The 26,151-nt window shown below is 46.9% G+C and overlaps 12 non-coding genes and 1 pseudogene across 12 annotated transcripts; all 13 read right to left on the reverse strand.

Annotated features, from left to right (window-relative positions):
- Nucleotides 1-4,863: 4,863 nt before the first annotated feature.
- On the reverse strand, nt 4,864-5,054 carry LOC141228891 (U2 spliceosomal RNA). Its single transcript, XR_012295687.1, has one exon. It is a non-coding gene; the product is annotated as a U2 spliceosomal RNA (small nuclear RNA).
- Nucleotides 5,055-6,172: 1,118 nt separating this feature from the next.
- Nucleotides 6,173-6,363, reverse strand: LOC141228893 (U2 spliceosomal RNA). Its single transcript, XR_012295688.1, has one exon. It is a non-coding gene; the product is annotated as a U2 spliceosomal RNA (small nuclear RNA).
- Nucleotides 6,364-7,479: 1,116 nt separating this feature from the next.
- Nucleotides 7,480-7,670, reverse strand: LOC141228894 (U2 spliceosomal RNA). The gene has a single exon (XR_012295689.1). It is a non-coding gene; the product is annotated as a U2 spliceosomal RNA (small nuclear RNA).
- A 1,115-nt stretch (nt 7,671-8,785) lies between these two features.
- On the reverse strand, nt 8,786-8,976 carry LOC141228895 (U2 spliceosomal RNA). The gene has a single exon (XR_012295690.1). It is a non-coding gene; the product is annotated as a U2 spliceosomal RNA (small nuclear RNA).
- Nucleotides 8,977-10,091: 1,115 nt separating this feature from the next.
- Nucleotides 10,092-10,282, reverse strand: LOC141228896 (U2 spliceosomal RNA). Its single transcript, XR_012295691.1, has one exon. It is a non-coding gene; the product is annotated as a U2 spliceosomal RNA (small nuclear RNA).
- Nucleotides 10,283-11,397: 1,115 nt separating this feature from the next.
- On the reverse strand, nt 11,398-11,588 carry LOC141228166 (U2 spliceosomal RNA). Its single transcript, XR_012295087.1, has one exon. It is a non-coding gene; the product is annotated as a U2 spliceosomal RNA (small nuclear RNA).
- Nucleotides 11,589-12,703: 1,115 nt separating this feature from the next.
- On the reverse strand, nt 12,704-12,894 carry LOC141228897 (U2 spliceosomal RNA). The gene has a single exon (XR_012295692.1). It is a non-coding gene; the product is annotated as a U2 spliceosomal RNA (small nuclear RNA).
- Nucleotides 12,895-14,009: 1,115 nt separating this feature from the next.
- Nucleotides 14,010-14,200, reverse strand: LOC141228898 (U2 spliceosomal RNA). Its single transcript, XR_012295693.1, has one exon. It is a non-coding gene; the product is annotated as a U2 spliceosomal RNA (small nuclear RNA).
- Nucleotides 14,201-15,315: 1,115 nt separating this feature from the next.
- On the reverse strand, nt 15,316-15,506 carry LOC141228303 (U2 spliceosomal RNA). Its single transcript, XR_012295218.1, has one exon. It is a non-coding gene; the product is annotated as a U2 spliceosomal RNA (small nuclear RNA).
- Nucleotides 15,507-16,620: 1,114 nt separating this feature from the next.
- LOC141228899 (U2 spliceosomal RNA) lies at nt 16,621-16,811 on the reverse strand. The gene has a single exon (XR_012295694.1). It is a non-coding gene; the product is annotated as a U2 spliceosomal RNA (small nuclear RNA).
- Nucleotides 16,812-17,926: 1,115 nt separating this feature from the next.
- Nucleotides 17,927-18,117, reverse strand: LOC141228304 (U2 spliceosomal RNA). The gene has a single exon (XR_012295219.1). It is a non-coding gene; the product is annotated as a U2 spliceosomal RNA (small nuclear RNA).
- Nucleotides 18,118-19,232: 1,115 nt separating this feature from the next.
- On the reverse strand, nt 19,233-19,423 carry LOC141228900 (U2 spliceosomal RNA). Its single transcript, XR_012295695.1, has one exon. It is a non-coding gene; the product is annotated as a U2 spliceosomal RNA (small nuclear RNA).
- Nucleotides 19,424-20,538: 1,115 nt separating this feature from the next.
- On the reverse strand, nt 20,539-20,717 carry LOC141228413 (U2 spliceosomal RNA; annotated as a pseudogene).
- Between the last annotated feature and the right edge of the window lie 5,434 nt (nt 20,718-26,151).

Raw genomic sequence — 26,151 nt, forward strand, 5'->3', positions numbered from 1 at the left:
ATGTTGTACTGGTCACTCCAGCTTCGAGTGACCACCCGAGCCGTGCTGCGTCCACCAGGTCCTGGATCCAGCCAACCCCCAAACAAGTCCGGAGCGTGGCCCTGAGCTCTCCTTCTGTCCCGTTCTCTGGCCGTCCCCACCAGTGATCCACCTAGGTCCAGCTCCCTCGGGCCTTCTGTTGGGACACCCTTGGCCCTGGGTTCCCTGACCCTTCATGTGGTGTGCCTTCGGGGTGGATGTGGTGGGTGACCGTGGCAAACGCTGCCCACGGTCTCCGGTCTCTGGCTGGGGAATGTTTTTACCCCCACCAGCTTGGGTTCCGGTACCCTGATGCCGACTCTTCACCCGGGGATTTTAGTTGGGATCTTAGAGTCCTCTCTTCTGTTCCTCTGGGTCTCTCTCTTTTCTCCCTTGCTGCAGGCTGACTTCCTCTCTGCTTGCTGTCTGCTCCTCTGCAGCTGTCTTGCTGTCTCCAACTCACTTGTTCTCTGCATCTGACCCTGTTCTTTGTTGGTGCCCACCTTATATACACCCTCTATGTGTGAGCTCAGGTGACCAGCACCCAATGAGCTCCTATCTTTACCCAGGCTGCTCCCCCTATCTGCCCCTACACTACATGGGATGTACCACCCCCCTCCCACTCCAGCCAGGAACAGACTCGGTCGTACCTGCACATTTCTAAGTGGGAGTACCGTCGGCCTGTTCCCCGGAAATGGGATGTGTGTAGTGCATGCAGCCTACCGAGCTCAGTTCCACACTCCATCCTTACCCGGGAGTGGAATATCACACCTCTGGGTTGAGGTGCAATACCCCTGTAGCAGCCGAATCCTCAGGGTGCTACATTCCCCCCTGGTAAATCACAGCACGTCCTCGGGCTGTAAGACATAAAACAACACCAAAACATACAATTTTTTTCTTTTCATATAAACATAATAAAACATATAAAACATTATATATATATAAAACTTTTCATATAAACATTCTCGTCGTCTCTTGTTTCAGGTTCCTCCTCCGGACACTGTGCAACGTGTGTCCGGGAAAAGTGCGACAGTCTCTTAGAAAAATGGTTTTTCCTCTAAAACCGGTAGGGGGCGCTTTAGGAAGCGCAACTATATACAGGGAAGTTGGCCGCTCTCAGTCCTCGGCCAGGTAGAGGGAAGGGAATGGCTGCTCACAGTCCTCAGCCTGTGGGATTAAGGGGTTAACGGGTAAACAGTTCACTCAGCTGGTCCCAACGGGGACTATATATATGTTGCACTCAGCTGGTCCCAACGGGGACTATATATATGTTGCAACAGTCTCTTTGATACCCGGTCGGGTAACTATTTACATCACTGCTCTGCCGCACTCAACGGCGTCTTCCTCCTGCTCTTTGCTTATAGCTGGTTGTAACTTCAGACCCGTCCGGGTCCTCTTGCTCCTCCTCCTCGCACCGCAACTCCTCCTCCGTCAGGCGGTGTACGTGGAGGGCGTAAGGTCCTTTGGCACACTTGTGCCGGGTGAAGGTGACCTCGTCTCCGATGTAGAGGTCACGACCTCTGTGCCCCTCCGGCAGATGGGACTCCACGTCTCTGCGCGTGACAAAGACGTCGCCGGGGGTGTTGTTGTCTCTAATGAAGCCCCACCCATGCTGCTGGTTGAACTTTATTACAGTCCCGGTGGTACGGGGACTGTGCGCTGCACGGGGGTCCCTCCTGGTCCGGCTCTTCTGCTCGGCGCTCCTTATTTGGGCCTGTTGTTCTCGGACCCGCCTCTCTCTCCGCTCCCTTGCGAACTCCTCGAGCTGCTGTCGGCAACACTCAGCACGCTCCGCTGCAGCTGCCCGGGTTTCCTGAGTGAACCCCATTAGGTCTTCTCCGGTGGGGTCCCACTCAAACTGCGCTTCCGCTAGCGGGGGCGAGATCCTTATTACGGGCTTCGGAGCCGGAATCAGGGGTGCACACATGGCCCCAACCCTCCTCTGGTGCTCCAGTTCGTAATACTTCTGGGGCCAGATGAAAGGCTGCCCGTCCGGCCACGTGTGCTGGGCAAACAAGTCCTCTCCCAGACGCGGCACCCTTGGTTTTACGGGCGCGGGCGCGGTGGTGGTGGCGCCCGGGTTGCCCAGGCCTTGCGGCCAGGCCTGGGGCACCTGGAAGGTGAAGGGCACCGTTAATACGGCGGCGCCCTGGGCTACCTGGCCTTGCGACCAGGCCGGAGGCTCCGCGGAGGTAGGGGGCGCTGTTGGTGATGCGGCGCCCGGGGGTACTAGGCCTTGCGACCAGGCTGGTGGTATTTCCTGCTTTGTCACGCTCCGGGTCGAGGCGCGTGACGTCACAGGGGTCGCTGCGGCGGCTTCCGGTCGGGGCCTAGTCCACAGCGGTGACATGGCGGCTACGGGCACAGCAGGGGGACTTTCGGGCTCTGCGACGGGGAGCTGGGGCAGGTGGGCGGTTTCACGGCTTAGGGTATAGGCGTCCCCTTTACCTGCCTCCATGCGTTCGGCTCCCTTCTCGGCGCCGTCTCCGACCTTGGGTCCTCCCGCGCCATCCTCAGAGGCGGTCTGTCTCCTCATCTTGGCTGGCGTGCTCCGGGCCTTGGTTTGCTGGGCCATCTCTCGGCTCCATTCCGCCAATATCTCGCGCTGTACCCGGGCCATCCTCCGTGCGAGGCCCTCCAGGGCAGTCTGTGCACACTCCCGGTCTCGGGGGAGCTGTGCAAGGACCTCCACTAGGCCTAGTGGGGTCGTGGTGTCTAGCAGGCTCCTGACCAACGGGTCGGTGCTGCTCTGCTCTTCCTCCAGCAGGCTCCTGGCCAGCGGGCCGGTGCTGCTCTGCTCTCCTTCCTCGGTCTTTAGCAGACTCCTGGCCTGCGGGCCGGTGCTGTTCTGCTTTCTCTCCATATCCGGGTAAGCTTCTCCGCTACTCCTCGTTAGACTTCTTGCCTCCGGGTGCGCTCGCTCCAGACTGCTCCAGGCGGTACCCATCTTCGTTCTTTTCTTTCGTCTCCTCCCACTTCGAGGGCGGTCCCGGGGCCACTGGGTGACTGTCAGCTCCAGGGGCGGTTCTTTCACGCTGACAGACACCTCTAGCATCACAGTCTCTGTTGGTGGGGGCGGTTTCCACTTTTGGCGCCATTTTCTGTCCTGGCCCACGATGGGAGGCGGCCTCTTGCCCTCCTTTGGCACGCCAATAATGGCGTCCGCTGCTCTTCCAAGGCGGGAAATCTTCGGATTTGGCGGGAAGCGTCGCCCAGTGGCGGGAAACCCTGCAGATGGCGGGAACAAGCTGGAAATGGCGGACAATCGGCGGGAAACGACCTGTGATGGGGTCCGATGGCGTGGACCCTCCGGAACCGGCGGGAGACTTCTTTCTGAGGTAAACTTGCACTTTTCTTCAGGCACGCAGTACCCGGGTGTTGCGGGCACGTAATCCTGCCGACTACGCCAAAGTTGACGCGCCCCCTGGGCCATATTCTTTATGGGAATATCCGGAGCCGGATCAGATGGGGGTTGTAGTCTCCGAGTGGCTATGACCCGGTCCGTGCCCAGGGTGTCAAACTCAGTTGTATGTGGCAGTCCTACAGATGTTAATAAGTTCTTAATGTCGACTACGCCACCCGTTGTATTGCGGTCACTATGGCCGCCGCTGCAGCAGGGTCCGCTGAGGCTGATGGTGTAGGTGCAGCTTGTGATGGTATAACCCCCAACGGGAGGGGTATAGCCTCAGAGGGGACAGGTGCAGAGGATGGGGGTTGTGGTGGTGCAGTGCAGACGGCAGTGAAGACAGAGTCGGGTTGTGCAGTTAAGGGTGTTTACTTACTGCAGATGTTGTACTGGTCACTCCAGCTTCGAGTGACCACCCGAGCCGTGCTGCGTCCACCAGGTCCTGGATCCAGCCAACCCCCAAACAAGTCCGGAGCGTGGCCCTGAGCTCTCCTTCTGTCCCGTTCTCTGGCCGTCCCCACCAGTGATCCACCTAGGTCCAGCTCCCTCGGGCCTTCTGTTGGGACACCCTTGGCCCTGGGTTCCCTGACCCTTCATGTGGTGTGCCTTCGGGGTGGATGTGGTGGGTGACCGTGGCAAACGCTGCCCACGGTCTCCGGTCTCTGGCTGGGGAATGTTTTTACCCCCACCAGCTTGGGTTCCGGTACCCTGATGCCGACTCTTCACCCGGGGATTTTAGTTGGGATCTTAGAGTCCTCTCTTCTGTTCCTCTGGGTCTCTCTCTTTTCTCCCTTGCTGCAGGCTGACTTCCTCTCTGCTTGCTGTCTGCTCCTCTGCAGCTGTCTTGCTGTCTCCAACTGACTTGTTCTCTGCATCTGACCCTGTTCTTTGTTGGTGCCCACCTTATATACACCCTCTATGTGTGAGCTCAGGTGACCAGCACCCAATGAGCTCCTATCTTTACCCAGGCTGCTCCCCCTATCTGCCCCTACACTACATGGGATGTACCACCCCCCTCCCACTCCAGCCAGGAACAGACTCGGTCGTACCTGCACATTTCTAAGTGGGAGTACCGTCGGCCTGTTCCCCGGAAATGGGATGTGTGTAGTGCATGCAGCCTACCGAGCTCAGTTCCACACTCCATCCTTACCCGGGAGTGGAATATCACACCTCTGGGTTGAGGTGCAATACCCCTGTAGCAGCCGAATCCTCAGGGTGCTACAATAGCATTGCATCACATTACATGGCAATGCAATGCACAGTTGCTGAAGTTGAACCAAAATGAGCTTGTAATCTGGCTTCTGCAACTTTGAACATGAAAAATCCAATGAGGAGAAGAAAAGCAAAGCCAAAGAGTCCATCCCAAAATCCGACAAACAAGCAAAATGAACAAAAAACATTGAATTCAATTCTTTCTGATTTTAGAAACTGCATTAAAGAAGGGGTGCACCGGTCCTGGAGATACTGCAATACCAGGTCAATGCGTGGAGTGGACAGAGCAAGCTCTTTTTCCATCTCCCTGTTCTAAAAATCCATTTAATATATGGTCCCCAGATAGGGGACGTATCAGATATTAAACTGATAAGAACAGATACTACACTTGATCTTAGCCAAAAGGCCGAGAAGCGATAACCAGAATTGGTTTCAAACTACGGAGCCACCCAAGGATCCTGAAAAGTCCATTTGTGGAGATGAGCTCCTGGACTCCCGTTAAGAAGACATGTTGTCAACCTCTAGATCCCTTACATGCCTGCACTTTTCGGCTTGCTGCTGCTGCAATCCACGCGTTTTAGATCTGCATAACTCCACCTCTTTAAACACAGCACCTTCACCCCCTGCTGTTCCCACCCGCCTCAACACCGTTGGAAGGGAGGAGAACCAATTAAGGCGGGGGGTGGGGTGGAACGAGCAGCTGTCTACCCTTAGCAGGAGGGCTCCTGATTACATACCTCTCCTGCTGCTGCTGCTGCTGCTGGCTGTCCAGCAGCAGACTGAAGGTGGCTGCTGCTGTGCACAGGTATATAAAGGCTCAGAGCCTATTATGACACGCGCAGCCAGCGTTCCATTGCCACATTCCATCTACTGCAGGCAGGATACCTGGCTGGCTGAATGTCGCTGAGAAGCTCACAGAGACCGCCATAAGCAACAGTTTAACAGAATGCCACAGACTAATCAACCAAACTTTTTGGGTTGGGTTCTCTTTTATAGTCTGCAGGCATTAAATGAAAGAAGTCAGTGTTCCAGCAGAAGGAGACAACGTTTCAGAAAAGGCATTGTAGCAAACCAAAAAAGAAATTTTAAGCGCAGCAGAGTAACCAGCGCACATACCTGTTAGCTCAGGTGAGTTTAAAAGGCTGCTGTTGATAACAAGGGCATTTGCTAAATAGATGGTGTGTGTGCAACAATATACTGAAAGGTCAATTATATTGTGCAGCTTATCTCACCACCTGTAGTTATTTAGGTGAAAGCTCCAAAATGCTTGCCTAATATGTCTGTTTATCCAAAAGGAAGTAAAAAGGGAGAGCTAGAAAGATAGCATTGCATCACATTACATGGCAATGCAATGCACAGTTGCTGAAGTTGAACCAAAATGAGCTTGTAATCTGGCTTCTGCAACTTTGAACATGAAAAATCCAATGAGGAGAAGAAAAGCAAAGCCAAAGAGTCCATCCCAAAATCCGACAAACAAGCAAAATGAACAAAAAACATTGAATTCAATTCTTTCTGATTTTAGAAACTGCATTAAAGAAGGGGTGCACCGGTCCTGGAGATACTGCAATACCAGGTCAATGCGTGGAGTGGACAGAGCAAGCTCTTTTTCCATCTCCCTGTTCTAAAAATCCATTTAATATATGGTCCCCAGATAGGGGACGTATCAGATATTAAACTGATAAGAACAGATACTACACTTGATCTTAGCCAAAAGGCCGAGAAGCGATAACCAGAATTGGTTTCAAACTACGGAGCCACCCAAGGATCCTGAAAAGTCCATTTGTGGAGATGAGCTCCTGGACTCCCGTTAAGAAGACATGTTGTCAACCTCTAGATCCCTTACATGCCTGCACTTTTCGGCTTGCTGCTGCTGCAATCCACGCGTTTTAGATCTGCATAACTCCACCTCTTTAAACACAGCACCTTCACCCCCTGCTGTTCCCACCCGCCTCAACACCGTTGGAAGGGAGGAGAACCAATTAAGGCGGGGGGTGGGGTGGAACGAGCAGCTGTCTACCCTTAGCAGGAGGGCTCCTGATTACATACCTCTCCTGCTGCTGCTGCTGCTGGCTGTCCAGCAGCAGACTGAAGGTGGCTGCTGCTGTGCACAGGTATATAAAGGCTCAGAGCCTATTATGACACGCGCAGCCAGCGTTCCATTGCCACATTCCATCTACTGCAGGCAGGATACCTGGCTGGCTGAATGTCGCTGAGAAGCTCACAGAGACCGCCATAAGCAACAGTTTAACAGAATGCCACAGACTAATCAACCAAACTTTTTGGGTTGGGTTCTCTTTTATAGTCTGCAGGCATTAAATGAAAGAAGTCAGTGTTCCAGCAGAAGGAGACAACGTTTCAGAAAAGGCATTGTAGCAAACCAAAAAAGAAATTTTAAGCGCAGCAGAGTAACCAGCGCACATACCTGTTAGCTCAGGTGAGTTTAAAAGGCTGCTGTTGATAACAAGGGCATTTGCTAAATAGATGGTGTGTGTGCAACAATATACTGAAAGGTCAATTATATTGTGCAGCTTATCTCACCACCTGTAGTTATTTAGGTGAAAGCTCCAAAATGCTTGCCTAATATGTCTGTTTATCCAAAAGGAAGTAAAAAGGGAGAGCTAGAAAGATAGCATTGCATCACATTACATGGCAATGCAATGCACAGTTGCTGAAGTTGAACCAAAATGAGCTTGTAATCTGGCTTCTGCAACTTTGAACATGAAAAATCCAATGAGGAGAAGAAAAGCAAAGCCAAAGAGTCCATCCCAAAATCCGACAAACAAGCAAAATGAACAAAAAACATTGAATTCAATTCTTTCTTGTTTTTAGAAACTGCATTAAAGAAGGGGTGCACCGGTCCTGGAGATACTGCAATACCAGGTCAATGCGTGGAGTGGACAGAGCAAGCTCTTTTTCCATCTCCCTGTTCTAAAAATCCATTTAATATATGGTCCCCAGATAGGGGACGTATCAGATATTAAACTGATAAGAACAGATACTACACTTGATCTTAGCCAAAAGGCCGAGAAGCGATAACCAGAATTGGTTTCAAACTACGGAGCCACCCAAGGATCCTGAAAAGTCCATTTGTGGAGATGAGCTCCTGGACTCCCGTTAAGAAGACATGTTGTCAACCTCTAGATCCCTTACATGCCTGCACTTTTCGGCTTGCTGCTGCTGCAATCCACGCGTTTTAGATCTGCATAACTCCACCTCTTTAAACACAGCACCTTCACCCCCTGCTGTTCCCACCCGCCTCAACACCGTTGGAAGGGAGGAGAACCAATTAAGGCGGGGGGTGGGGTGGAACGAGCAGCTGTCTACCCTTAGCAGGAGGGCTCCTGATTACATACCTCTCCTGCTGCTGCTGCTGCTGGCTGTCCAGCAGCAGACTGAAGGTGGCTGCTGCTGTGCACAGGTATATAAAGGCTCAGAGCCTATTATGACACGCGCAGCCAGCGTTCCATTGCCACATTCCATCTACTGCAGGCAGGATACCTGGCTGGCTGAATGTCGCTGAGAAGCTCACAGAGACCGCCATAAGCAACAGTTTAACAGAATGCCACAGACTAATCAACCAAACTTTTTGGGTTGGGTTCTCTTTTATAGTCTGCAGGCATTAAATGAAAGAAGTCAGTGTTCCAGCAGAAGGAGACAACGTTTCAGAAAAGGCATTGTAGCAAACCAAAAAAGAAATTTTAAGCGCAGCAGAGTAACCAGCGCACATACCTGTTAGCTCAGGTGAGTTTAAAAGGCTGCTGTTGATAACAAGGGCATTTGCTAAATGGATGGTGTGTGTGCAACAATATACTGAAAGGTCAATTATATTGTGCAGCTTATCTCACCACCTGTAGTTATTTAGGTGAAAGCTCCAAAATGCTTGCCTAATATGTCTGTTTATCCAAAAGGAAGTAAAAAGGGAGAGCTAGAAAGATAGCATTGCATCACATTACATGGCAATGCAATGCACAGTTGCTGAAGTTGAACCAAAATGAGCTTGTAATCTGGCTTCTGCAACTTTGAACATGAAAAATCCAATGAGGAGAAGAAAAGCAAAGCCAAAGAGTCCATCCCAAAATCCGACAAACAAGCAAAATGAACAAAAAACATTGAATTCAATTCTTTCTGATTTTAGAAACTGCATTAAAGAAGGGGTGCACCGGTCCTGGAGATACTGCAATACCAGGTCAATGCGTGGAGTGGACAGAGCAAGCTCTTTTTCCATCTCCCTGTTCTAAAAATCCATTTAATATATGGTCCCCAGATAGGGGACGTATCAGATATTAAACTGATAAGAACAGATACTACACTTGATCTTAGCCAAAAGGCCGAGAAGCGATAACCAGAATTGGTTTCAAACTACGGAGCCACCCAAGGATCCTGAAAAGTCCATTTGTGGAGATGAGCTCCTGGACTCCCGTTAAGAAGACATGTTGTCAACCTCTAGATCCCTTACATGCCTGCACTTTTCGGCTTGCTGCTGCTGCAATCCACGCGTTTTAGATCTGCATAACTCCACCTCTTTAAACACAGCACCTTCACCCCCTGCTGTTCCCACCCGCCTCAACACCGTTGGAAGGGAGGAGAACCAATTAAGGCGGGGGGTGGGGTGGAACGAGCAGCTGTCTACCCTTAGCAGGAGGGCTCCTGATTACATACCTCTCCTGCTGCTGCTGCTGCTGGCTGTCCAGCAGCAGACTGAAGGTGGCTGCTGCTGTGCACAGGTATATAAAGGCTCAGAGCCTATTATGACACGCGCAGCCAGCGTTCCATTGCCACATTCCATCTACTGCAGGCAGGATACCTGGCTGGCTGAATGTCGCTGAGAAGCTCACAGAGACCGCCATAAGCAACAGTTTAACAGAATGCCACAGACTAATCAACCAAACTTTTTGGGTTGGGTTCTCTTTTATAGTCTGCAGGCATTAAATGAAAGAAGTCAGTGTTCCAGCAGAAGGAGACAACGTTTCAGAAAAGGCATTGTAGCAAACCAAAAAAGAAATTTTAAGCGCAGCAGAGTAACCAGCGCACATACCTGTTAGCTCAGGTGAGTTTAAAAGGCTGCTGTTGATAACAAGGGCATTTGCTAAATAGATGGTGTGTGTGCAACAATATACTGAAAGGTCAATTATATTGTGCAGCTTATCTCACCACCTGTAGTTATTTAGGTGAAAGCTCCAAAATGCTTGCCTAATATGTCTGTTTATCCAAAAGGAAGTAAAAAGGGAGAGCTAGAAAGATAGCATTGCATCACATTACATGGCAATGCAATGCACAGTTGCTGAAGTTGAACCAAAATGAGCTTGTAATCTGGCTTCTGCAACTTTGAACATGAAAAATCCAATGAGGAGAAGAAAAGCAAAGCCAAAGAGTCCATCCCAAAATCCGACAAACAAGCAAAATGAACAAAAAACATTGAATTCAATTCTTTCTGATTTTAGAAACTGCATTAAAGAAGGGGTGCACCGGTCCTGGAGATACTGCAATACCAGGTCAATGCGTGGAGTGGACAGAGCAAGCTCTTTTTCCATCTCCCTGTTCTAAAAATCCATTTAATATATGGTCCCCAGATAGGGGACGTATCAGATATTAAACTGATAAGAACAGATACTACACTTGATCTTAGCCAAAAGGCCGAGAAGCGATAACCAGAATTGGTTTCAAACTACGGAGCCACCCAAGGATCCTGAAAAGTCCATTTGTGGAGATGAGCTCCTGGACTCCCGTTAAGAAGACATGTTGTCAACCTCTAGATCCCTTACATGCCTGCACTTTTCGGCTTGCTGCTGCTGCAATCCACGCGTTTTAGATCTGCATAACTCCACCTCTTTAAACACAGCACCTTCACCCCCTGCTGTTCCCACCCGCCTCAACACCGTTGGAAGGGAGGAGAACCAATTAAGGCGGGGGGTGGGGTGGAACGAGCAGCTGTCTACCCTTAGCAGGAGGGCTCCTGATTACATACCTCTCCTGCTGCTGCTGCTGCTGGCTGTCCAGCAGCAGACTGAAGGTGGCTGCTGCTGTGCACAGGTATATAAAGGCTCAGAGCCTATTATGACACGCGCAGCCAGCGTTCCATTGCCACATTCCATCTACTGCAGGCAGGATACCTGGCTGGCTGAATGTCGCTGAGAAGCTCACAGAGACCGCCATAAGCAACAGTTTAACAGAATGCCACAGACTAATCAACCAAACTTTTTGGGTTGGGTTCTCTTTTATAGTCTGCAGGCATTAAATGAAAGAAATCAGTGTTCCAGAAGAAGGAGACAACGTTTCAGAAAAGGCATTGTAGCAAACCAAAAAAGAAATTTTAAGCGCAGCAGAGTAACCAGCGCACATACCTGTTAGCTCAGGTGAGTTTAAAAGGCTGCTGTTGATAACAAGGGCATTTGCTAAATAGATGGTGTGTGTGCAACAATATACTGAAAGGTCAATTATATTGTGCAGCTTATCTCACCACCTGTAGTTATTTAGGTGAAAGCTCCAAAATGCTTGCCTAATATGTCTGTTTATCCAAAAGGAAGTAAAAAGGGAGAGCTAGAAAGATAGCATTGCATCACATTACATGGCAATGCAATGCACAGTTGCTGAAGTTGAACCAAAATGAGCTTGTAATCTGGCTTCTGCAACTTTGAACATGAAAAATCCAATGAGGAGAAGAAAAGCAAAGCCAAAGAGTCCATCCCAAAATCCGACAAACAAGCAAAATGAACAAAAAACATTGAATTCAATTCTTTCTGATTTTAGAAACTGCATTAAAGAAGGGGTGCACCGGTCCTGGAGATACTGCAATACCAGGTCAATGCGTGGAGTGGACAGAGCAAGCTCTTTTTCCATCTCCCTGATCTAAAAATCCATTTAATATATGGTCCCCAGATAGGGGACGTATCAGATATTAAACTGATAAGAACAGATACTACACTTGATCTTAGCCAAAAGGCCGAGAAGCGATAACCAGAATTGGTTTCAAACTACGGAGCCACCCAAGGATCCTGAAAAGTCCATTTGTGGAGATGAGCTCCTGGATTCCCGTTAAGAAGACATGTTGTCAACCTCTAGATCCCTTACATGCCTGCACTTTTCGGCTTGCTGCTGCTGCAATCCACGCGTTTTAGATCTGCATAACTCCACCTCTTTAAACACAGCACCTTCACCCCCTGCTGTTCCCACCCGCCTCAACACCGTTGGAAGGGAGGAGAACCAATTAAGGCGGGGGGTGGGGTGGAACGAGCAGCTGTCTACCCTTAGCAGGAGGGCTCCTGATTACATACCTCTCCTGCTGCTGCTGCTGCTGGCTGTCCAGCAGCAGACTGAAGGTGGCTGCTGCTGTGCACAGGTATATAAAGGCTCAGAGCCTATTATGACACGCGCAGCCAGCGTTCCATTGCCACATTCCATCTACTGCAGGCAGGATACCTGGCTGGCTGAATGTCGCTGAGAAGCTCACAGAGACCGCCATAAGCAACAGTTTAACAGAATGCCACAGACTAATCAACCAAACTTTTTGGGTTGGGTTCTCTTTTATAGTCTGCAGGCATTAAATGAAAGAAGTCAGTGTTCCAGCAGAAGGAGACAACGTTTCAGAAAAGGCATTGTAGCAAACCAAAAAAGAAATTTTAAGCGCAGCAGAGTAACCAGCGCACATACCTGTTAGCTCAGGTGAGTTTAAAAGGCTGCTGTTGATAACAAGGGCATTTGCTAAATAGATGGTGTGTGTGCAACAATATACTGAAAGGTCAATTATATTGTGCAGCTTATCTCACCACCTGTAGTTATTTAGGTGAAAGCTCCAAAATGCTTGCCTAATATGTCTGTTTATCCAAAAGGAAGTAAAAAGGGAGAGCTAGAAAGATAGCATTGCATCACATTACATGGCAATGCAATGCACAGTTGCTGAAGTTGAACCAAAATGAGCTTGTAATCTGGCTTCTGCAACTTTGAACATGAAAAATCCAATGAGGAGAAGAAAAGCAAAGCCAAAGAGTCCATCCCAAAATCCGACAAACAAGCAAAATGAACAAAAAACATTGAATTCAATTCTTTCTGATTTTAGAAACTGCATTAAAGAAGGGGTGCACCGGTCCTGGAGATACTGCAATACCAGGTCAATGCGTGGAGTGGACAGAGCAAGCTCTTTTTCCATCTCCCTGTTCTAAAAATCCATTTAATATATGGTCCCCAGATAGGGGACGTATCAGATATTAAACTGATAAGAACAGATACTACACTTGATCTTAGCCAAAAGGCCGAGAAGCGATAACCAGAATTGGTTTCAAACTACGGAGCCACCCAAGGATCCTGAAAAGTCCATTTGTGGAGATGAGCTCCTGGACTCCCGTTAAGAAGACATGTTGTCAACCTCTAGATCCCTTACATGCCTGCACTTTTCGGCTTGCTGCTGCTGCAATCCACGCGTTTTAGATCTGCATAACTCCACCTCTTTAAACACAGCACCTTCACCCCCTGCTGTTCCCACCCGCCTCAACACCGTTGGAAGGGAGGAGAACCAATTAAGGCGGGGGGTGGGGTGGAACAAGCAGCTGTCTACCCTTAGCAGGAGGGCTCCTGATTACATACCTCTCCTGCTGCTGCTGCTGCTGGCTGTCCAGCAGCAGACTGAAGGTGGCTGCTGCTGTGCACAGGTATATAAAGGCTCAGAGCCTATTATGACACGCGCAGCCAGCGTTCCATTGCCACATTCCATCTACTGCAGGCAGGATACCTGGCTGGCTGAATGTCGCTGAGAAGCTCACAGAGACCGCCATAAGCAACAGTTTAACAGAATGCCACAGACTAATCAACCAAACTTTTTGGGTTGGGTTCTCTTTTATAGTCTGCAGGCATTAAATGAAAGAAGTCAGTGTTCCAGCAGAAGGAGACAACGTTTCAGAAAAGGCATTGTAGCAAACCAAAAAAGAAATTTTAAGCGCAGCAGAGTAACCAGCGCACATACCTGTTAGCTCAGGTGAGTTTAAAAGGCTGCTGTTGATAACAAGGGCATTTGCTAAATAGATGGTGTGTGTGCAACAATATACTGAAAGGTCAATTATATTGTGCGGCTTATCTCACCACCTGTAGTTATTTAGGTGAAAGCTCCAAAATGCTTGCCTAATATGTCTGTTTATCCAAAAGGACGTAAAAAGGGAGAGCTAGAAAGATAGCATTGCATCACATTACATGGCAATGCAATGCACAGTTGCTGAAGTTGAACCAAAATGAGCTTGTAATCTGGCTTCTGCAACTTTGAACATGAAAAATCCAATGAGGAGAAGAAAAGCAAAGCCAAAGAGTCCATCCCAAAATCCGACAAACAAGCAAAATGAACAAAAAACATTGAATTCAATTCTTTCTGATTTTAGAAACTGCATTAAAGAAGGGGTGCACCGGTCCTGGAGATACTGCAATACCAGGTCAATGCGTGGAGTGGACAGAGCAAGCTCTTTTTCCATCTCCCTGTTCTAAAAATCCATTTAATATATGGTCCCCAGATAGGGGACGTATCAGATATTAAACTGATAAGAACAGATACTACACTTGATCTTAGCCAAAAGGCCGAGAAGCGATAACCAGAATTGGTTTCAAACTACGGAGCCACCCAAGGATCCTGAAAAGTCCATTTGTGGAGATGAGCTCCTGGACTCCCGTTAAGAAGACATGTTGTCAACCTCTAGATCCCTTACATGCCTGCACTTTTCGGCTTGCTGCTGCTGCAATCCACGCGTTTTAGATCTGCATAACTCCACCTCTTTAAACACAGCACCTTCACCCCCTGCTGTTCCCACCCGCCTCAACACCGTTGGAAGGGAGGAGAACCAATTAAGGCGGGGGGTGGGGTGGAACGAGCAGCTGTCTACCCTTAGCAGGAGGGCTCCTGATTACATACCTCTCCTGCTGCTGCTGCTGCTGGCTGTCCAGCAGCAGACTGAAGGTGGCTGCTGCTGTGCACAGGTATATAAAGGCTCAGAGCCTATTATGACATGCGCAGCCAGCGTTCCATTGCCACATTCCATCTACTGCAGGCAGGATACCTGGCTGGCTGAATGTCGCTGAGAAGCTCACAGAGACCGCCATAAGCAACAGTTTAACAGAATGCCACAGAATAATCAACCAAACTTTTTGGGTTGGGTTCTCTTTTATAGTCTGCAGGCATTAAATGAAAGAAGTCAGTGTTCCAGCAGAAGGAGACAACGTTTCAGAAAATGCATTGTAGCAAACCAAAAAAGAAATTTTAAGCGCAGCAGAGTAACCAGCGCACATACCTGTTAGCTCAGGTGAGTTTAAAAGGCTGCTGTTGATAACAAGGGCATTTGCTAAATAGATGGTGTGTGTGCAACAATATACTGAAAGGTCAATTATATTGTGCAGCTTATCTCACCACCTGTAGTTATTTAGGTGAAAGCTCCAAAATGCTTGCCTAATATGTCTGTTTATCCAAAAGGAAGTAAAAAGGGAGAGCTAGAAAGATAGCATTGCATCACATTACATGGCAATGCAATGCACAGTTGCTGAAGTTGAACCAAAATGAGCTTGTAATCTGGCTTCTGCAACTTTGAACATGAAAAATCCAATGAGGAAAAGAAAAGCAAAGCCAAAGAGTCCATCCCAAAATCCGACAAACAAGCAAAATGAACAAAAAACATTGAATTCAATTCTTTCTGATTTTAGAAACTGCATTAAAGAAGGGGTGAACCGGGCCTGGAGATACTGCAATACCAGGTCAATGCGTGGAGTGGACAGAGCAAGCTCTTTTTCCATCTCCCTGTTCTAAAAATCCATTTAATATATGGTCCCCAGATAGGGGACGTATCAGATATTAAACTGATAAGAACAGATACTACACTTGATCTTAGCCAAAAGGCCGAGAAGCGATAACCAGAATTGGTTTCAAACTACGGAGCCACCCAAGGATCCTGAAAAGTCCATTTGTGGAGATGAGCTCCTGGACTCCCGTTAAGAAGACATGTTGTCAACCTCTAGATCCCTTACATGCCTGCACTTTTCGGCTTGCTGCTGCTGCAATCCACGCGTTTTAGATCTGCATAACTCCACCTCTTTAAACACAGCACCTTCACCCCCTGCTGTTCCCACCCGCCTCAACACCGTTGGAAGGGAGGAGAACCAATTAAGGCGGGGGTGGGGTGGAACAAGCAGCTGTCTACCCTTAGCAGGAGGGCTCCTGATTACATACCTCTCCTGCTGCTGCTGCTGCTGGCTGTCCAGCAGCAGACTGAAGGTGGCTGCTGCTGTGCACAGGTATATAAAGGCTCAGAGCCTATTATGACACGCGCAGCCAGCGTTCCATTGCCACATTCCATCTACTGCAGGCAGGATACCTGGCTGGCTGAATGTCGCTGAGAAGCTCACAGAGACCGCCATAAGCAACAGTTTAACAGAATGCCACAGACTAATCAACCAAACTTTTTGGGTTGGGTTCTCTTTTATAGTCTGCAGGCATTAAATGAAAGAAGTCAGTGTTCCAGCAGAAGGAGACAACGTTTCAGAAAAGGCATTGTAGCAAACCAAAAAAGAAATTTTAAGCGCAGCAGAGTAACCAGCGCACATACCTGTTAGCTCAGGTGAGTTTAAAAGGCTGCTGTTGATAACAAGGGCATTTGCTAAATAGATGGTGTGTGTGCAACAATATACTGAAAGGTCAATTATATTGTGCAGCTTATCTCACCACCTGTAGTTATTTAGGTGAAAGCTCCAAAATGCTTGCCTAATATGTCTGTTTATCCAAAAGGAAGTAAAAAGGGAGAGCTAGAAAGATAGCATTGCATCACATTACATGGCAATGCAATGCACAGTTGCTGAAGTTGAACCAAAATGAGCTTGTAATCTGGCTTCTGCAACTTTGAACATGAAAAATCCAATGAGGAGAAGAAAAGCAAAGCCAAAGAGTCCATCCCAAAATCCGACAAACAAGCAAAATGAACAAAAAACATTGAATTCAATTCTTTCTGATTTTAGAAACTGCATTAAAGAAGGGGTGCACCGGTCCTGGAGATACTGCAATACCAGGTCAATGCGTGGAGTGGACAGAGCAAGCTCTTTTTCCATCTCCCTGTTCTAAAAATCCATTTAATATATGGTCCCCAGATAGGGGACGTATCAGATATTAAACTGATAAGAACAGATACTACACTTGATCTTAGCCAAAAGGCCGAGAAGCGATAACCAGAATTGGTTTCAAACTACGGAGCCACCCAAGGATCCTGAAAAGTCCATTTGTGGAGATGAGCTCCTGGACTCCCGTTAAGAAGACATGTTGTCAACCTCTAGATCCCTTACATGCCTGCACTTTTCGGCTTGCTGCTGCTGCAATCCACGCGTTTTAGATCTGCATAACTCCACCTCTTTAAACACAGCACCTTCACCCCCTGCTGTTCCCACCCGCCTCAACACCGTTGGAAGGGAGGAGAACCAATTAAGGCGGGGGGTGGGGTGGAACGAGCAGCTGTCTACCCTTAGCAGGAGGGCTCCTGATTACATTCCTCTCCTGCTGCTGCTGCTGCTGGCTGTCCAGCAGCAGCCTGAAGGTGGCTGCTGCTGTGCACAGGTATATAAAGGCTCAGAGCCTATTATGACACGTGCAGCCAGCGTTCCATTGCCACATTCCATCTACTGCAGGCAGGATACCTGGCTGGCTGAATGTCGCTGAGAAGCTCACAGAGACCGCCATAAGCAACAGTTTAACAGAATGCCACAGACTAATCAACCAAACTTTTTGGGTTGGGTTCTCTTTTATAGTCTGCAGGCATTAAATGAAAGAAGTCAGTGTTCCAGCAGAAGGAGACAACGTTTCAGAAAAGGCATTGTAGCAAACCAAAAAAGAAATTTTAAGCGCAGCAGAGTAACCAGCGCACATACCTGTTAGCTCAGGTGAGTTTAAAAGGCTGCTGTTGATAACAAGGGCATTTGCTAAATAGATGGTGTGTGTGCAACAATATACTGAAAGGTCAATTATATTGTGCAGCTTATCTCACCACCTGTAGTTATTTAGGTGAAAGCTCCAAAATGCTTGCCTAATATGTCTGTTTATCCAAAAGGAAGTAAAAAGGGAGAGCTAGAAAGATAGCATTGCATCACATTACATGGCAATGCAATGCACAGTTGCTGAAGTTGAACCAAAATGAGCTTGTAATCTGGCTTCTGCAACTTTGAACATGAAAAATCCAATGAGGAGAAGAAAAGCAAAGCCAAAGAGTCCATCCCAAAATCCGACAAACAAGCAAAATGAACAAAAAACATTGAATTCAATTCTTTCTGATTTTAGAAACTGCATTAAAGAAGGGGTGAACCGGGCCTGGAGATACTGCAATACCAGGTCAATGCGTGGAGTGGACAGAGCAAGCTCTTTTTCCATCTCCCTGTTCTAAAAATCCATTTAATATATGGTCCCCAGATAGGGGACGTATCAGATATTAAACTGATAAGAACAGATACTACACTTGATCTTAGCCAAAAGGCCGAGAAGCGATAACCAGAATTGGTTTCAAACTACGGAGCCACCCAAGGATCCTGAAAAGTCCATTTGTGGAGATGAGCTCCTGGACTCCCGTTAAGAAGACATGTTGTCAACCTCTAGATCCCTTACATGCCTGCACTTTTCGGCTTGCTGCTGCTGCAATCCACGCGTTTTAGATCTGCATAACTCCACCTCTTTAAACACAGCACCTTCACCCCCTGCTGTTCCCACCCGCCTCAACACCGTTGGAAGGGAGGAGAACCAATTAAGGCGGGGGGTGGGGTGGAACGAGCAGCTGTCTACCCTTAGCAGGAGGGCTCCTGATTACATACCTCTCCTGCTGCTGCTGCTGCTGGCTGTCCAGCAGCAGACTGAAGGTGGCTGCTGCTGTGCACAGGTATATAAAGGCTCAGAGCCTATTATGACACGCGCAGCCAGCGTTCCATTGCCACATTCCATCTACTGCAGGCAGGATACCTGGCTGGCTGAATGTCGCTGAGAAGCTCACAGAGACCGCCATAAGCAACAGTTTAACAGAATGCCACAGACTAATCAACCAAACTTTTTGGGTTGGGTTCTCTTTTATAGTCTGCAGGCATTAAATGAAAGAAGTCAGTGTTCCAGCAGAAGGAGACAACGTTTCAGAAAAGGCATTGTAGCAAACCAAAAAAGAAATTTTAAGCGCAGCAGAGTAACCAGCGCACATACCTGTTAGCTCAGGTGAGTTTAAAAGGCTGCTGTTGATAACAAGGGCATTTGCTAAATAGATGGTGTGTGTGCAACAATATACTGAAAGGTCAATTATATTGTGCAGCTTATCTCACCACCTGTAGTTATTTAGGTGAAAGCTCCAAAATGCTTGCCTAATATGTCTGTTTATCCAAAAGGAAGTAAAAAGGGAGAGCTAGAAAGATAGCATTGCATCACATTACATGGCAATGCAATGCACAGTTGCTGAAGTTGAACCAAAATGAGCTTGTAATCTGGCTTCTGCAACTTTGAACATGAAAAATCCAATGAGGAGAAGAAAAGCAAAGCCAAAGAGTCCATCCCAAAATCCGACAAACAAGCAAAATGAACAAAAAACATTGAATTCAATTCTTTCTGATTTTAGAAACTGCATTAAAGAAGGGGTGCACCGGTCCTGGAGATACTGCAATACCAGGTCAATGCGTGGAGTGGACAGAGCAAGCTCTTTTTCCATCTCCCTGTTCTAAAAATCCATTTAATATATGGTCCCCAGATAGGGGACGTATCAGATATTAAACTGATAAGAACAGATACTACACTTGATCTTAGCCAAAAGGCCGAGAAGCGATAACCAGAATTGGTTTCAAACTACGGAGCCACCCAAGGATCCTGAAAAGTCCATTTGTGGAGATGAGCTCCTGGACTCCCGTTAAGAAGACATGTTGTCAACCTCTAGATCCCTTACATGCCTGCACTTTTCGGCTTGCTGCTGCTGCAATCCACGCGTTTTAGATCTGCATAACTCCACCTCTTTAAACACAGCACCTTCACCCCCTGCTGTTCCCACCCGCCTCAACACCGTTGGAAGGGAGGAGAACCAATTAAGGCGGGGGGTGGGGTGGAACGAGCAGCTGTCTACCCTTAGCAGGAGGGCTCCTGATTACATACCTCTCCTGCTGCTGCTGCTGCTGGCTGTCCAGCAGCAGACTGAAGGTGGCTGCTGCTGTGCACAGGTATATAAAGGCTCAGAGCCTATTATGACACGCGCAGCCAGCGTTCCATTGCCACATTCCATCTACTGCAGGCAGGATACCTGGCTGGCTGAATGTCGCTGAGAAGCTCACAGAGACCGCCATAAGCAACAGTTTAACAGAATGCCACAGACTAATCAACCAAACTTTTTGGGTTGGGTTCTCTTTTATAGTCTGCAGGCATTAAATGAAAGAAGTCAGTGTTCCAGCAGAAGGAGACAACGTTTCAGAAAAGGCATTGTAGCAAACCAAAAAAGAAATTTTAAGCGCAGCAGAGTAACCAGCGCACATACCTGTTAGCTCAGGTGAGTTTAAAAGGCTGCTGTTGATAACAAGGGCATTTGCTAAATAGATGGTGTGTGTGCAACAATATACTGAAAGGTCAATTATATTGTGCAGCTTATCTCACCACCTGTAGTTATTTAGGTGAAAGCTCCAAAATGCTTGCCTAATATGTCTGTTTATCCAAAAGGAAGTAAAAAGGGAGAGCTAGAAAGATAGCATTGCATCACATTACATGGCAATGCAATGCACAGTTGCTGAAGTTGAACCAAAATGAGCTTGTAATCTGGCTTCTGCAACTTTGAACATGAAAAATCCAATGAGGAGAAGAAAAGCAAAGCCAAAGAGTCCATCCCAAAATCCGACAAACAAGCAAAATGAACAAAAAACATTGAATTCAATTCTTTCTGATTTTAGAAACTGCATTAAAGAAGGGGTGCACCGGTCCTGGAGATACTGCAATACCAGGTCAATGCGTGGAGTGGACAGAGCAAGCTCTTTTTCCATCTCCCTGTTCTAAAAATCCATTTAATATATGGTCCCCAGATAGGGGACGTATCAGATATTAAACTGATAAGAACAGATTTTTTTTTTTTTTTCCAAATCAGATAGGCCGGAGCATAAGCTCAATCAAATCGACTTGCAAAAGCCTTTCATTGACACTTAGCCTTTCATCACACTTGGTATATAATCAAAAATAAAACCAAACCTTATCATCAGGTACATTATACACTACTAATTAAACTTTACCAAAAACCTCCACTTTTTAAACTTCCAGATCCCTTCAGCATCTATAATACTTCCACGTTCCTGATCCCAGAGGTATATTACATACATACGTGACAGAATCAATCTCAAACATTCATTAACTGACATTTTCTTCCTTTTAAAAACTAACAAATTCCTCGCATCCCACAAACTTTCAATTACACACACCACCAACAACCATAAAATCCTATCCTTAATTCTACTACATGCACCCATCCCAAACATAGCAAGTTTCCAATTTACATACTTTACACCCACCAATTCCTTGCAAAGTCCCCCTATACCCTTCCATACATCATATGCAAAATCACAATCCCATACCATATGTCTAACATGCTCTCTCAAACCACATCCATCCCTCGGGCATACCTCAGATTTAACTAAATCCCTCTTCTTTTGCACATCTCTAACAGGCAAAATGTCATGCAATATCATCCAAGCGATATCTCTCTGTCTGTTAGTCACACCATCTATACTTAATTTTCTCCACATCTCGGTTACTTCCTCCCCTCTCAACCCATTGATATTACATACCACCTCACGCTCACGCACCATCCTAATGACTTTCTTCTTTTGCCTAAAATCACTCATGTTAACGGACAACAAATCATACTTCCTTACAAATTTCTCAACACAACCATACCATACAGGACACTTAAAAGCAACAGGCACTCTAGCATCCCTTTTGACCCACTTTAAGCCATAAAGCATCCATCCAGCCGAATACTTCATCATATAAGCACACTTATTACTTTTCCCTAGAACCACCACCACCATTTTCACGTAACTAATCCCTAAAAAGAAATCAATATTTGGAAAATCCAAACCACCATTTACACATAACTTATAGACATATTCCCGTTTCAATTTCTCCATGCGACTTCCCCAAAGAAAATTAAAGATGAATTTCTCAGTTTTCCTAATTTTCTTAAAAGCAGCAGGATATACATTCGCAACAAACAACAAAATAGGCAAAATAACCGCCTTAATAATCAGAACTTTCCCAGTCAGAGTTAATTCTCTCATTCGCCAAAAATTCAACTTGCGCACCACTCTCACCCCACAATGTTCCCAACTCTCATTTCCTTTCAAATCATCATTAAACTTAATCCCAAGCACCTTTATTGCACCATCCTCACACCTCACACCATCCATCCGTACATTCCTCTCACCAAAACATTTAAAGGAACTCTTAGTCCAATTGACCTTAAAAGCTGAGACACTACAAAACAAACTTAATATCAACCTTGCCCTACTCATCGCAGCCATATTCCCACTCACAATCACTACATCATCCATGTAACCTAGAATTCTCACATCCTTTCCATTACTCCCAGGAATCATCACACCTCTCATAAACTTATCCTTCCTAACCATACACATCAACACTTCAATCACACTAATAAACAAAAAAGGGGACATAGGGCACCCCTGACGCACTCCTGATTTAATTCTCACTTTCTCACTCAACCACCCATTCACCAAAAATTCACTTGAAACATTACAATACAAACTCCTAACACAGTTTACAAAATTCCTGGAATAACCCATCTTAGACAAAACCTTAAACATAAAGCTATGTGACACACGGTCAAAAGCTTTTTCAAAATCAACCGAAAACAACAAACATTTCTGCTTACGACTCATACAATCCCCAATCACATCACGCAACAACACCAAATTTTCAGTCATACTTCTCCCAGGCACTGCACACACTTGATCTTCATCCACCACACCGCCAATCACTTCCCGCATCCGGCTAGCCAACAATTTACTAAACACCTTATAGTCTGCATTCAAAAGGGTGATTGGCCTCCAATTCCCCAAATCCTTTTTATCACCTTTCTTATGAACCAAAACCACCACCCCATCTCTCATAGATTCACTCAACATATTCTCCGTGAACATATACTGGCACACCTCCAATAAGTCATTTCCCATCGTGTCCCATTCCTTAACATATAACTCCACGGGCAGTCCATCCTTCCCAGGTGTTTTATTCTTACTCGCAGACATCACCACTTTTTTAACTTCATCCAACACAATTACATCATCCAATATTTCACGTTCATCCTCACCCAAACAACCTTCTAAACACCCCAAAGCATCAGTCAACATCCTATCATCAACCCATTTTTCCCCATACAACTCCTTATAAAACAACACCACCTCCTGCATCACATCCTTCCCACTCACACACACCCCATCGCCATTCACCACCTCATCCATATCTACTTTCTTCCCAAAAACTTTTTTGAAAAAAAACCTTGTGCATTTCTCATTTTTCTCCAAATGTTCAATCTTAGAACGGTAAATAATTTCTTTCCCTTTACCCTCAATATATTTCTTAATCTCTTCTTTCACTTGACACATCAAAACATCCACATCCACTCCAATCATCCTTAACTTCCTCAGCCACTCCAGTCTAGAGCTTAAATCATTAAATTTTGCTCTATTCATTGCTGCTTTCCTCCTGCCCCTTTTTCTAAAGAAAAAACCAATCTCACTCTTCATCCAGTCCCACCACTCAAGCACATTCCTGTAATCACTTTTTTTATCCCTCCACCTAACATACATTCGCCTAAAATCACGCATGATCCTATTATCTTCCAGCAAACGCACATTAAGTTTCCACACGCCACCACCATATACAAAGGAAATCTTACCTTCTAGACGTGCCCTCAAACACACATGGTCAGAGAAGGGAACATCTTCCTGCTGGAAATTCCTACAAATAACATTTTGTGAAGAAAAGAAGATACGGTCTATTCTAGACTCTATGCCTCCCCTGTCGGCCTTATAGGTCGCAGGAGGTGGATTACCTAAAAAAACTTCCGCAGCATCCTGTAAGGAAAAATCCGCCACAAGACTCTTGAGTCTTTTACCTGTAACATCCATCTTATCCCCCTCCGTCACACAATTGAAATCTCCAACAAAAATTATTGGCATTTTGCCAGATAAAAAAAAACATAATTTCTCAAAAATTTCCAGCCTCTCCCCTTTATCTATTGGTGCATACATATTTACCACCCTAACCCTCCACCCCCTACAATTTAACTCACATATTACACACCTCCCCGCCTCCACCACCATGTAACTTTCTATCTTAACACTATAACCCTTCACCAAAACACCTACCCCACAATTTTTATTACATACAGAACCAGACCACACACTTTGACCTAAAGGCCATGCATTTTCACTTAAGGGATCGGAGATCGCACACTCCTGCACACAGTATACGTCCGCATCCAAGTTGCTCAAGTAGTCCAAAATTGCCACTCTTCTCGACTCAGATTTAATCAGCCGAACATTTAGCGACAAGATGCTGAGAGCAACTTGGGCACCCATCTATTAATTTGATGTGGCAGGTCACGACAACATGCCCACCTGTACATCTTCCTAACCCTTCTGGGGGTAGGACGCTGGACGTGCAGATATCGTAGTTTGTGCCTTCCCCCAAAAAAGACACATCTTGGGGATCGGATGCAGTAGGGTACACCCGGGCTGGACTCACACTGCAGTCACTTAAAGGGGAAAAGGATGGTTCAGTTTTCTTCTTTTTTTTCACTGAAGCGCCTCCATCTTCATCTGAACTATAATCCCGCCGCTGGGGGTCAAAGTCCCCCTGACATCCCTCCTCCTCAAGGTCAGAGACGACATCGCTCCAGGCCACATGCGGTGTTCTGGTCAGATCAGACTCCTCTTCCCCCTGCAATGTAACCATCATGTCTGGAATTTCAGCCTCCAGATCCTCCACCGGGGCCACTTCCATGCCTATGCGATCATCAGTTATCGTCTCAGACTCACTGACATCTGAAGCCACAGACGCGGCCCTCTGCACCGGTGGCTCAGGTGCCAGCTCCATATTTCCTCTTACATTCACACGAACCAGTTCTGGAAAAGCAACCCGAGCCTCCTCCTCATCCAGGAAAGCCAGAGTAGATATCGGAGCAGTCGGAGTTGGAGCAGTCGGAGTTGTAGCTGTGGGTGCAGGAGATTCATTTCTTCTCCTTCCCCTTCCCGCTGCCCCCGCATATGAACCAGGATGGAATATACAGTCTCTGAAGGCATGCCCCTTCTCTCCGCAGAGGTTACAGACTATTTCATTTTTGCAATTATTGGAAGAATGACCCACCTCATTGCACTTCCTGCAAATAATCTGTCTGATGTCGCATGCTTCCTGAGTATGGCCATACCTCCTACAATGACGACAAAACCTGGGCGCATTGGGGAAGAACAGGTAACCCCGCTCACTCCCAATGGAAAAATTTGATGGAGGATAATGTATACCCCCTGGTTCATCAGGACTTTCCCGGAACTTGACCATGAAACGATATTTACCGGTCCATAGTTCCTCCTCATTCATGACTTTTACTGCCACCTTGGTAATATAGCAGTGCCTATTTAGAAAGGCATAAATCAAAGCCAAGTCCACATGTGGGTTGTACATGAAAACAGTCAGAGGTACCTCTTTGGAGCAATACAAGATGACAAAAGTCAGCCCATCCAAATATTGATTGTCCAGATTCTTTTTCAAACAATCATAGAAATTGTTGCAAACAGCCATAGAAGTAAATACAAGATTATACTTGCTTTTGAATTGCTGGAGGCACAAGATTTCTTCCTTCTTCACTTCAAGGAGTCCAAACAAAATCTCCTTCACCACGAAGCTGAGGGTAAAGATTCCTTCTTTGCCTTCTTCCACATCAATCTGGATTCCAAACTTCACTCGAGCCTCACCGGGCCCAGCGTATCGAATGCGTCCCATTATCGCTAGTCGTGTCTACTGGCCAACTCCTTATAGCAGCAAGTGGCTTAAGCCATAAAATGGCGATGCCACAGGGCCAAGAGTTAACGCACAGACAGCCAAATGACTAGACCCATTACAGATCTGAGCCAAAAGGCCGAGAAGCGATAACCAGAATTGGTTTCAAACTACGGAGCCACCCAAGGATCCTGAAAAGTCCATTTGTGGAGATGAGCTCCTGGACTCCCGTTAAGAAGACATGTTGTCAACCTCTAGATCCCTTACATGCCTGCACTTTTCGGCTTGCTGCTGCTGCAATCCACGCGTTTTAGATCTGCATAACTCCACCTCTTTAAACACAGCACCTTCACCCCCTGCTGTTCCCACCCGCCTCAACACCGTTGGAAGGGAGGAGAACCAATTAAGGCGGGGGGTGGGGTGGAACGAGCAGCTGTCTACCCTTAGCAGGAGGGCTCCTGATTACATACCTCTCCTGCTGCTGCTGCTGCTGGCTGTCCAGCAGCAG

This window comes from Phyllobates terribilis, unplaced genomic scaffold, assembly GCF_046119375.1.
Source record: "Phyllobates terribilis strain yellow unplaced genomic scaffold, ASM4611937v1 Scaffold_437__1_contigs__length_1545540, whole genome shotgun sequence".
Classification (NCBI taxonomy): domain Eukaryota; kingdom Metazoa; phylum Chordata; class Amphibia; order Anura; family Dendrobatidae; genus Phyllobates; species Phyllobates terribilis.